Source organism: Coptis chinensis, chromosome 6, assembly GCF_015680905.1.
Source record: "Coptis chinensis isolate HL-2020 chromosome 6, ASM1568090v1, whole genome shotgun sequence".
Classification (NCBI taxonomy): Eukaryota; Viridiplantae; Streptophyta; class Magnoliopsida; order Ranunculales; family Ranunculaceae; genus Coptis; species Coptis chinensis.
In genome coordinates, this window is record NC_141461.1 from 71,174,601 (window position 1) to 71,186,526 (window position 11,926).

General features: G+C 38.0%; 1 long non-coding RNA gene across 1 annotated transcript; it reads left to right on the forward strand.

Annotated features, from left to right (window-relative positions):
* Positions 1-5,574: 5,574 nt before the first annotated feature.
* On the forward strand, positions 5,575-7,250 carry LOC147494261 (uncharacterized). Its single transcript, XR_015198494.1, has 2 exons — positions 5,575-6,050; positions 6,673-7,250. It is a non-coding gene; the product is annotated as an uncharacterized LOC147494261 (long non-coding RNA).
* Positions 7,251-11,926: the final 4,676 nt, after the last annotated feature.

The following is an 11,926-nucleotide window of genomic DNA, read 5'->3' on the forward strand; positions in this document are numbered from 1 at the left end:
ACAGTGAGATTGGTGAAAATGTTAGTCAGGTTGGAGGGGAAGAGGGAAGCATAAATAAGGTTTTAGAGAGTAGGGAAATGTTTTGTATTCTATATATAGTGGGAATGCACTGTTAATAAGCTTTTGCACCCTTGAGATAATATATGATAAAGCTACCCTGGGCCTTAGAGGGGACATACTTGATGTTGCTTTTTTAAGTTTTCTTATGGTAGGGACTAAGGAGTGGAAGAGAAAACAAGATGTTATCTTTCTCTACTGTCAAAATTATGTTATGGGTGGTGGGTGCATGGAGCTTTCCCCTTGGATTCTCAGCTTAGTATAAGTGGGATTTCCTTTAAGTGGTGCCGGCTTTCAGGCTTTGAACATGCACCACAAGCATGTAAATGTATGTATGCAGTTTGGAAATCTGATATAATGTACCTATAAACATTTGTCTAAAATAGATTTGTATCAGGAGCAAGAGACATAGCCTACTATTGTGGTCATCAAGTTGTGACCCGCCCTTCCTGCATGGCTGCACCTACATTGACTTGGTTGGTGATTTCTTGATAGTTATCAAATTTGAGCAATTTACCTTGGGGACCTGAAGATCCATTTCAATATTTCGTACTCGTAGACCTTACTTGTTAATACACTTGCGAACAAACAAATAGAAAAAAGGAAATCTATAAGTGAAATTTTATTTGCAGGAGGGAAATGATACTTACGAAATGCATTTTTTGAGGTCCATCCCAGTTGGTGCCATTTTTCTTTTGTTATTCAATTAGACAAATGCCATAACACGTTTATGTACTTCGCTACTGTAATCATTTATCAGTATATTTTTCTGTTGGATTGGTCAAAGCACAAACCCTGTTACATACGAAAACTTGGAACTTCAGGATCTATGGAAGGCATCTCTAGTTTAGTTGCAATTTGGAAAAATAGAAACAAAGTCTGTTATGTCAAAGGGCAGTCCAGCTACAGATTCTACTGCAGACAGATAAGGAAACGCTATATCCAGTCAATTTTTTTTTTTGGTGATCAACGTAACTGACATTATTTATATATGATGAACTCAAAGTGGAATATGTACATGAGTTTTATCTTCCTCCAGGACGTCCATTAACCAACTAGGTGCCAGTGTAAGCCACTCAGAACGTGGAGGGAGATTGTGGTCGTTAGATGCTAAACATTGTGCAACACTGTTAGTAGATCTATTGATCCACTTAGTACAAATAAAACAAAAAAGATTATAGTCTAGTAGTGCATCCTCTAGTATATTCCTTGAATTCCATGATATGTTTGATGCCTTCCTTCCCAATTTTTTTTGAATTTCCTTCACATCAACCTCTAGTTCGATTGAGTTGCTGAAGCTCCTGCTCCACTTGATTCCTTGTAGGGTTCCTTTGCATTCAGCCTCTTCAACAGACCCTCCCCTTCCCTTTTTAGTTCCTACATCAATAAAAATACTTTTATGGTCCCTTAAAACATAACCTAAACCAAACCATTTATTGCCAGTTTTAAAATTAGCTGCTATATTGAGTTTCCAATTCCCAGGTTGAGGGGGTGACCAAATTGCTTTTAGAACAGTGCGTGGATCTGAAACCTGGTCTTCAAGGGTGAACTTCCGAATGTAGTCATTAATAATTAGCACCCCATTAGGTTTAGAATTATTAAATATAATTTTACATCTCTCTAACCAAATGTGCCATGTTATAAACAAGCATGCTCATGTCCAAAAGATGATTATCAATGGGCCAATTCTTTGGTGGTCTATACTAGAAATCAATCCACTCTTTTACCTTTAAGTTCCCATAAACACTTAACTTGAAACACCAAGATGTTGAATACCAAATATTTCTTGTAAAAAGGGGCAATGAAGCAATAGGTGATTCATAGATTCAATAGCAGTATTGCAGAGCAAACAAGCTTTGTTAGGTATATAGAAAATAGTAATAAGATGTTCTCTTGTTGGAACAATGCTGTGGTAGCACGTACTTCCAAGCATAGAGTGTGGCTCTAGGTTTAAATCACTATGCCAGAAAGCTAGATTTGTGTTATAACTACAAGAAAGTGTAGTTCTTAAGCCTAACCTATGATACAGAGATTTAACACTATGTATCCCAGATTTTGTTAGATTCCATTTCAACACATCAACAAGATTTGATCTGGGCAGGAATATACTTTGTATCTTTAAAGAGATGCCTAAGTCAAACAAAAGATTTAAGGTGTCTATATTCCAAGACCTAGTATGGATATCAATACGATCAAAAACATATGTATATAAGTTATTATGTACAATATGTGCAGGTACTATACCATTGGGTAGGTCTGGGATCCATGAGTCAGACCATATACTAATATCCTTACCTGAACCTACCTGCCACACAGAGTGGTCTTTGATTATCATGAGAACTTGTTGCATGCCATGCTAGAACCAAGAGGAGCCTTTTTTAGGTACAGAATGAACCACATTATTGTGAGGGAAATATTTACCTTTTAATTGTGTTGAAAGTAGAGAGTCTGGTTTAGTTATAATATACCAAAGGATTCTACTAAGGTGAGCAAGATTGGTCAGCCTCATATCTCTGATTCCTAGTCCTCCCCCTCTCTTAGATTGACATATGAACCCCCAAGTTTTTCAAATAGAGGGAGTGTTTCTTATCATTATTTGTTCCCCACCAGAAATCCCTTTGAATGCCATTTAGGGTTGAAGTAACAACTTTTGGCAAGAGAAAAGTGCTCATATGGTAAACAGGCATAGCAGAAGTGAATATATATATATAGCCTATAACATGTCTAATGGGTACATGGACAACTTAGTTCATGACTTGCCTATCCTACACAATTTGAGATTACAAATGAGGTACAAGAGAGCTCCAAAGATGACTGAATGCCCACCACATGGTATCATTAAAATAAATAGAGATTGATCTTCATGGGGGAACCATGTAATGCAGTATGGGGATCACTTTTTGGAGACAGTCAGGGTATTATACTAGGAGCATATATAGGGGGCCTTGGTATTGAGACTAAATATGTAGTTGAGTGTAAGGCCATAACTCTTAGCTTAGCCAAGGCAATTTAGTCTGGCCGCTCTAAGAAGCTCTGGATGGTGTCAGACTCAAGTGTAGCAATCAATGCCTTCAACTCAAATCAGGTACACCAGAATGTAAGGTCCGTGCCGGAGGGAAGTCAATTTTGGAGTTGATGCTTGTGCAAAAAAAGACACGTACACTTTTATCTAAGGGCAACTGTCATTAGTGAAACCAGGGGCGGATCCAGGGGGGCGGGGTGTGTGGCAGCACACCCAACTTTTCCGTAAAAAAGAAATACTAGTTATAATATTGTATAATTCACCCAAAAAATATATATTTGTAGTGTATGTTAGTTGTAACAGCCCCTCTTGAGTGAGAATTCTGGATTTGCCCCTGTGTGAAGTGGTAGACCTGATTTTCTACATGCAGTTGAGCAGCCTCATTTTACTTACTATGTATTTAGTAATGTTCTTGACAGTTGGAAAGCTTATTGTTGATTTAGATTTAGATTTACTCTTGGTTATTGTTGATTGAAAAATAATTGGATTGATTTCGACACCGGTTTGACAAACAATTGATCGACAACAATTGAATTTTCTCTTCAAATCTTATGTTAATCAATCGTGTAATTTATCCCGATTTCAATATTGTTGTCGTCGATAATATTTTAAGTTAGGATTTAAGAGTTGTAGTCCAATATACATGCATGTAAACACCACTATGCACCCATCATTATACATGCAAACACTACTATGCATGTGTATATCACACGTGCATACATTATTATACATGTGAATAATACACATGCAAACAATATTATGTATGTGTATTAAAACATGCATACATCTCTTTGCATGTAAATACGTTGTTAAAATTTGAATCACCCATTATCTGTAATTAAATTTGATTCCCAAAAATAGTGGAGGGAGATGAATAAAAAAAGAAAAGAGAAAAATGGTCAAACAAAATGGAGACATGTCCAAAATTATCAAGTGGAGGGCAAAAAATAGTTGACCCTAACTACACAAATTTAAGCCCAAACACATAAATTGACCAATAATTTCGGTTTTAGACATGATTGACCAATAATTACGGTTTTAGGACAAAAACGGGCTGACATCAGCATCTATCACTAATAATTTCGCTATAAGGGCATTTTCGGGCTGACGTCAGCAAATTATTTTTTATTAATACCAATTATGATATTCTTCTCCATCTAGCAAAAAAAAACTCAAACTAGAAACTTATAAAATACTTTTGAGATCTAATTGTTTCCATCTTTGAGCTAGTTAATTTGTGTGTTATAAAATTGTGATTAGTGATTTAAGATATGAGAAAATATTTATCTTCTTCTCCATTTAGCAAAAAAAAAAAACTCAAACTAGAAACTTGTAAATTTTTTGAGATCTAGTTGTTTTCATCTTTGAGTTAATTGATTTATATGTTGCAATTAGTGATTTAAGCTATAAGAAAACATTTTATTCTCTTATGACAAACACTCTTCTCATTTTTCAATTCTAGATTATTGATAATTGAAAAATAATTGAGTCGATTTTAGCACCAGTTCGACAAACAATTGAACAACAATTGAATTTTCTTTTCAAATCCTCGAATCTTGTGTTAATCAATTGTGTGATTTATCTCGATTTCGATATTGTTATCATCGGTAATATTTTTAAGTTTGGAGTAGTAGTCCAATACACATGCAAATGTCACTATGCATGTGTACAACACATGCACACATCATTATGCATGTGTACAACACACATGCAAACACCACTATGCATGTGTATACCAACATGCACACACCATTATACATATATATAGCACATATGCAAACATCATTATGCATGTGTATAACACATTGGCAAACACTATATATGTGTATACATGTGCATAACAAATATGCAAACACTACTATGCATGTGTATACCACAGATGCACACACCATTATGTATGTGTGTAACAAACATGCAAACATTACTACCACACACACACCAATATGTATGTGTTCAACAAACATGCAAACACCACTATGCATGTGTACAATATGAAATAAATTAAAATTTTCATATTAGTCCTAACATAAAATGTGAGTGTACTTGAAAAGTCACATAGGAGTTTTCCCCAATAGCCACAACATTTTGATTTTGATTTAGATGATAAAAACTTAAATAAGGGTAATATCGTCTTTTAGCAGTGGTCAACTCGGTTTGTCCTAGAGCCTTAATTATTTGCGGAACCAAACTAGAAGCGAAATTAAAATACAATTTTGTTCTACGGGCCGTTTTCTGCCCTAACTAAAACCAAAATTAAAACTCAATATCGTCGAACGGCCCGTTATATGAAGAAAAATACAATACTCCCTCAGCGCAATAGTAAATAGCCCGTGCATTTCAGCCCAAATATTGTTTTTGGAATTTGTTCAGCTGTGGGTGCTGCACCCAAGTCCCGAGCCTTTTTGCACAAATAGAAATATCAACCGTTGATTCTCTGCCAATCACGACACGTGTTACCATAATTTCATTATAAAAATTGGATAGAACTAAAACTCATGGCGTAGCACAAAAAAAAAACGTCTGCAGTCGACTGTGATTGGTTGATAAAAATAAAATAACAACTCAAACTCTCTTTCTATTTCCTCTCTCCTATTTTCTTTCTCTAAAACAGCCAATCACAATCGACTTCGGATGGTTTTTTTGTGCTGGATCATGTGGTGTAGTCGCCCCCATAAAAATTCCGAAAAGGAGGGGGGGGCGTTTCTTCCTCAGTCTCATCAGTCACTCTCTCTTCTACGAAAGATTAGTACAAACTGCCCGAGACCCAGTGACATGAGCCATCTGATCTGTCCACTAGCCTTTTCAAGCTTGTTTGGTTTGGCGTGCTATTTTGGTGTACAAAGGATAATTATCTACCTCTTCTGTGACTGAATGGCTATAGTTTGATATTAGTCTATGTTTTTTTCACCTGAGCTTTGAGTGACTAAAGCATTCAGTCGGCTTGCTGCTATGACAACAAAACCGAGTAATGGTTAGTAGATAATTGCATTTTTCTACTTTTTTATTTACTGTGTTTTTCAGGAAAGTCATAAGAACGGTCCAAGTCAATGTCCTATATATTTTGATATCCTTGCTTTGTATAGTGTATGGAACTTAAAATTATGGTTTCTATGTATAGACACGACAATTTGTTTCGTTGTTCCTGCAATTTGTTTTCGATGGGCATATTTTGGATATTTGTTCTTTCCTTTTGGATAATGTTTTCAAGTAGTCAATGGGGTTGAATTGGTGTAGTTGTTAATGTTTGAATGCTCTTTAAAGGTGGCCCACTTTTTATCCTTAATACACATTTTTGAGTGTCGCCTTGCTATGTAGAATCTTCGTGTCAGTGTGTCACCGGTCACAACTCACAAGCTGATAGAGTACCCTCGTATATTTTTTATTGGACAGAATAGAGAATTTCGTTAGTTATTTGTTTATGGTATGCATCTTATACTACAAGCTTAATGTTTGATTCTTTTGGTTGATTATTACTGGTTCTTGTAACTTTGTTTAGTTTAGTTCATGACATGGTCTTGGTTTTGTAGTATCCTGAAGCATACACTCCAAATCTGTGCTGATGTGGTTTTTTTTGTACCTTCTTACAATTGTAGGATCCTGAAAACAAGAAGATTATTGTGTGTGATGAGAAGCTGAAGAAAGTATTTGCAGACAAAGAACGTGTTGGCTTTCTCGAGATCTCTAGGTTGCTCAACCCTCACTTCATCAAGTGAGGGTACTTGTGGTGCATTTTGAAGCTGTTTCTTGTACACGAGGGTTTTCAAAGTTAGCTGTGGTGCTTTGTTAGGTTTTGGACATCTTATTTGCACGGAGAAGTACTTTGTTAGGTTGTACTTCTTGCTAATATCTTAAGATCTGGGCTACCACGAGAATATCCCTATAGGGATGAGTGTTCCGAGACCCCGAGACCGTTGGATCCGAAATCCAACGGTCCGAAAATCAAAAACAAAAAGGAAGAGAGAAAATATGGGTTTGTTTTTTATTTTCGGACCGTTGGATCTCGGATCCAACGGTCTCGACTGGCGTCCCTATGAGGATATCCTCGGGGTAGACGAACTCATATCTTAATATGTAGACCTATGAAATGTGAATCTGTTTGGCCGATTTTGGGCATCTGGTTTATCTAGCATATTGTGGGGTTTTCTGGATTTAATGAAGGACCAGTTGTTTTTATTGGTGTCAGGATAATTAATTGCGCCATGCTCAGAGAAATGTTTACTCTTTGACTGGTATCATTGCAAAACCGGTTAATATAGTAGTTGTGGGTAGCGTGGGCTTCTGTTTTTCATGCTAAAAATTTAACTGGACTTCGTAATATAATGCAAAAGGGGCCATCATGAATCGCCATAAACGGAGTGCTGGATTAATATTGCCATAATTAGTTATGAGCAGTCTTCTTCAGTTCCGTTGATTAACAGTGATTTACCTGAGCGAAAATGTTGGATATCATCGTAGAAGAACCCCACTGCATACTTGTTCTGGGTTGACTTTGGAATTGGCTTTAGTTTGCATACATCATGAATCAAGCAAAACAAGCGATAGGTTGTTATCATCATATAATGAAGTCGCCTGATGTTCTGTTCAAGTAAGATTTAATTACATTTTCTGAATTCAGATTAGTCTTGAGTCTTGACAAGTATGAAGTGGATATCATTTCCTACAAAGCCTTTGTTGTCTCATCTCTCCTCCACCACACCCCATGGCCCATTGAGAGCTGCATTTAGTCCGTTAGTCGGGCAGGTGTTCATTGATATGTACGCTACGTAGCCTTAAAATGATTTTGCTTAAGTGAGAAATCACAACAAACACCGTAATTCTGGTTCAAATCTCTGCTGATTCAGGTCTCCCGGTCAAATGCTTTGGAAAATTTCCATACCAAAGGCGCGGACTCATTAGACAGTAACGTGTAATCCATTACCAAACAGATGTCGACCAAATAAACAATCGCACACGTAATCATCAGCATCATTCTAAATGCCTTGAAAAGTTGTAAAAAGAGACAATACTAGATTTCTAAAACAGAAAGCATAACCGGTTTTAAAATTATAGTAGCCGCATTTTCTTGAGACCAACCCAAACTGTACTGTATATATATGTATTAATGTGTATCTCCTCACTTCTGCTTTCTCTTTTGCACCGTGACCTGCAAATCATGAACAGGTTGCAGATCCTTAATATTTTGAGCTCTGGAGCATATTATTCGACTGTGAGCTCATCGATTGGCTAGAAATTTTGGGACCACTGCAGCATTTTGTTTTCATAGGACAGAGAACCAAGGTTCTCCGCTTTTCCTCTCCTATTGATGTACAATGTAGTCATTATAAGCATTTGCGTAGTCAGCTAACTTCTCACGCAGGTAAAAGTGGTGAGAAAATTGAAACTGAGATTAATGGGATTTGTATTTTAAAATATTTAGATTTTATTTTAGCTATGCTATCTGAAATAGACTAACCGAGACCCCGTTCAAGAGGTCGTACTTAATCGGATGGACACTACAACTGAGGCTCATTTCGGTATACGATTAATATGGTGTTTGGATTAAATTGTGTTTGATTAGTACATAGTAGGACTGAGGACTGAGGACCACCCCATTTGCTGGGTGGCTGTTTCTCTGCTTTACAGTCGTGTGGGAAGCACTTCTAAGAAAGAAAACAAGAAGAAAGAAAATAGAATGTTGATGGAGCATTTCAACCTTCCTCATCAACAATGTTACAATGGTGTCTCAAAAACAAGTAAAAGGACAATATATTTGCTTACTCAATAATTTAGAAAGGAGAGAAACTTAATTAATGCAGAGGAGTAGAGGTCAATTATGTTTAAGCAAATCTCATATCCAATTATTCCAAGATCACGTGCTTATAAACATATATAATCTATGGCATAACTCCTAATCACCTATAAACAAAGCAAACTCATACCTTCTCAATAGAGAAACATAATCATCACCATCATACTAAAGACATTGGAAAGTAAACATTAGAATTTAGACTAACTTGCATGTTTTTAATATAGTAGCCGCATTTTCTTGAGACCATCCCAATTTGTTCTGACCATCTCCTTTGCTTTCACTTTTGCATATGAGCTTCAAAAGCATGCACTACTTGAGTTACCCCCACATCATACACCAGATTATTCAAAATTGCAATTCTGGGATAGTCTGGAAGCTCTGGGGACCAAGGCAGGGTCCGGCTTTCATTGCCCATTTGGTATGCTATATGCCACATTTCAGTGGCTACTCCAAAGTCCAAACTGTCCGAAGTAATTAATAAGCTGCATTTGTACAATTTTAGTTTAGTTCTCATTTTAGATTACACTTTTGGATGCCACCATTAATCTAGGCATTCTAGCATATAACACTACTACAATCATAGCTGCTTCAACCAACTCTCAATATACAAAACCTGAATATTGTCATGACAGATACACCTTCTAAACAAGTATAAACTTGTTGGAGTTATCCCTCACATGAGGAGAGAAACAGAGCTGGAGAGAAACGGAGCGAATTCGACATCGAAAATGTCGAGGCCAGCAGCTCATATGAAGCGCGACCAGCTCGAGCTCCAATATGTTAGGCGCCGACCCACGCCGGCCTCCGGTGTTTTAAAGCGACCAGCTCTCAAAGAGGGTCCCGGTCCAGTCTAATCTTTGTGGGCTTATTTCTGATAAATCAGCTAAATTTGGTTTTTGGATATAAAAACCAAAAATCAAGGTTTTGGAAAACAGAAGACTAAGAACCAGACTAAAACAAAGAGAGAGAAACCCAATCTTGAAAGCTATCAAGATTGAGAGATAACCTTTACTACTGAGATACAACCACAGAAAGAGATAAGAGTGATCTAGTAAGGTGAGAGACTGAAAGGAGAGATTGTAATCTTTCTTCCCACTTTATAAAGGACTAGCTCTTGTGGAAGTAGGCATCATTGGCCGAACCACGGTAAATCTTTGTGTTGTGGTTTTGCTTTTCTTGCTTTACATTATTATCCGTTAATAGTTGTTTAGCGAGATGGGCATGTTAGTATAAAATTTTAGTTGATATTTAGATTTTGTCGAGTTGAATTGTGTTCAAATACAAGTTATCGTGTAGTGGGGAATCGATTGGTATTGGTATAATCCCCAACAAGTGGTATCGAGCCTTGGTTAGAATAGCCTAGGGTGTTATCCGAATCTTGGTCGGGGAAGGTGTTTGGCCAAATTCACGAGAGAAGATTTGAGGTAAAATAACTTGTAGAGATGGACCATTCCGTGAACACTTTCGTTATAATGAGTCCGAATAGGAAGAACTACACCATCCATGGAAAGCCAAGATGGAAGACTTGCTATCTTTGCAAGAACTTGGCACTTCCCATTGAGAATGAGGGAGTAAAACCGAGAAAAGGCCCGATGAAATTTGAGTGGAAAAAAGCTTGATGTGCGATTGGATACATTCGACAGTGGATTGACGACAATGTCTTTCACCATGTGTCCCAAGAGACTACTGACCTTGATCGTGGAAGAAACTTCGAAGACTGTATGAGAGGAAGTCGGGTGGAAACAAAGTGCCGTCGTTAAGAAGTTTGCGCACGAAGTACCAAGAAGGTTCTTCAATGTCCGAGCATCTTAATGAAGTCTGAGAATATCATCAATCGGATGCATTTGATGAAGATCAATTTGGAAGACGAAGTTGAGGCTTTGTTTCTATTGGGCTCTCTGCGAAAGTTGGGGAGACATTAGCGGTTTCTCTACATGGAGCGACCAAGGATGGAATTGTTACCATGGAGATGGCTACCATGTCTTTGTTGAATGAGGAGACTAGAAGGAGTGGAAGAAGCGGCTCCTCTCTCACTCGAGAGATCCTTTTCACGAGAAAAGGGGAGAGGTCGAAACGAAAAAACCATCTCGTTCTAGAGGTGATGGCGGAAGTAAATCTAGGGGTGAAGCTAGAACTCCTAAAGGCAGAGAGGCAATGTTACTATTGTGCCACCAAAGGCCACTTCGGATATGAGTCGCGAGAACAAGAGGGATTAGAAGAATAAGCGTGTACATGAAGACATGGTGCGGAGGAACGGAAACACAGAGGCGAGATATACTACGCGACTAGTCGGCGACCTAGTAGTAATTGTGTCGATTGTGGTGTGTCTTTGTCTTAGTACCTCATGTCGGGATCTGAGTGGGTGATAGATCTGAGGGAGCATCCTATCACGTCACACAGCATAGGGATTCTTCACTACCTATAGCCGTGGTGAATATGGTGAAGTAAGAATGGGTAACATGGAGTCTCAAGATTATAGGCATTGGAGATGTTCATATAGAAACCAATGTCGGCTACACCTTGACACTTCAAGGATGTAAGACATGTCCCCGACATTAATTTAAGCCTAATTTCGGCCGAAATTATGATGACGATGGCTTTGTAAACTCGTTTGGTAACGGGGTATGGAAAAACCGGAGGGTTCCATTGTAGCGCGGCCAGAGGAAAAGAAAACTTGCTCTCTTTACAAAACACGAGGCTAGTTTGTGTAAAGCGAGGGCGAATCGCGAAGAAGAAGAAGAAAACATCGAACTATGTGGCACAAGAGGCCGTCCGCATACGGCATAAAAGGGATGGAAGTTCTTGCTAAGCAAAAGGCCGTGCGGACATTAAAGGTACACATTTAAATACATGTACTCACCGTTTGGTAGGAAAGCAACACGAGGTGTCTTTCCAAAGATTCCCTTCTCTCGCGAAAGGACAACGCCCTTGAACTAGTGCACACGGACTTATGTGGTCCTATGAGAGTAAAGTCCCACCGGGGGAGCCGTACTTCTTTACATTCATTGATGATCGTCAAAGAAAGATATGGGCCTATAGTCGAGACCAAGGATGAAGTA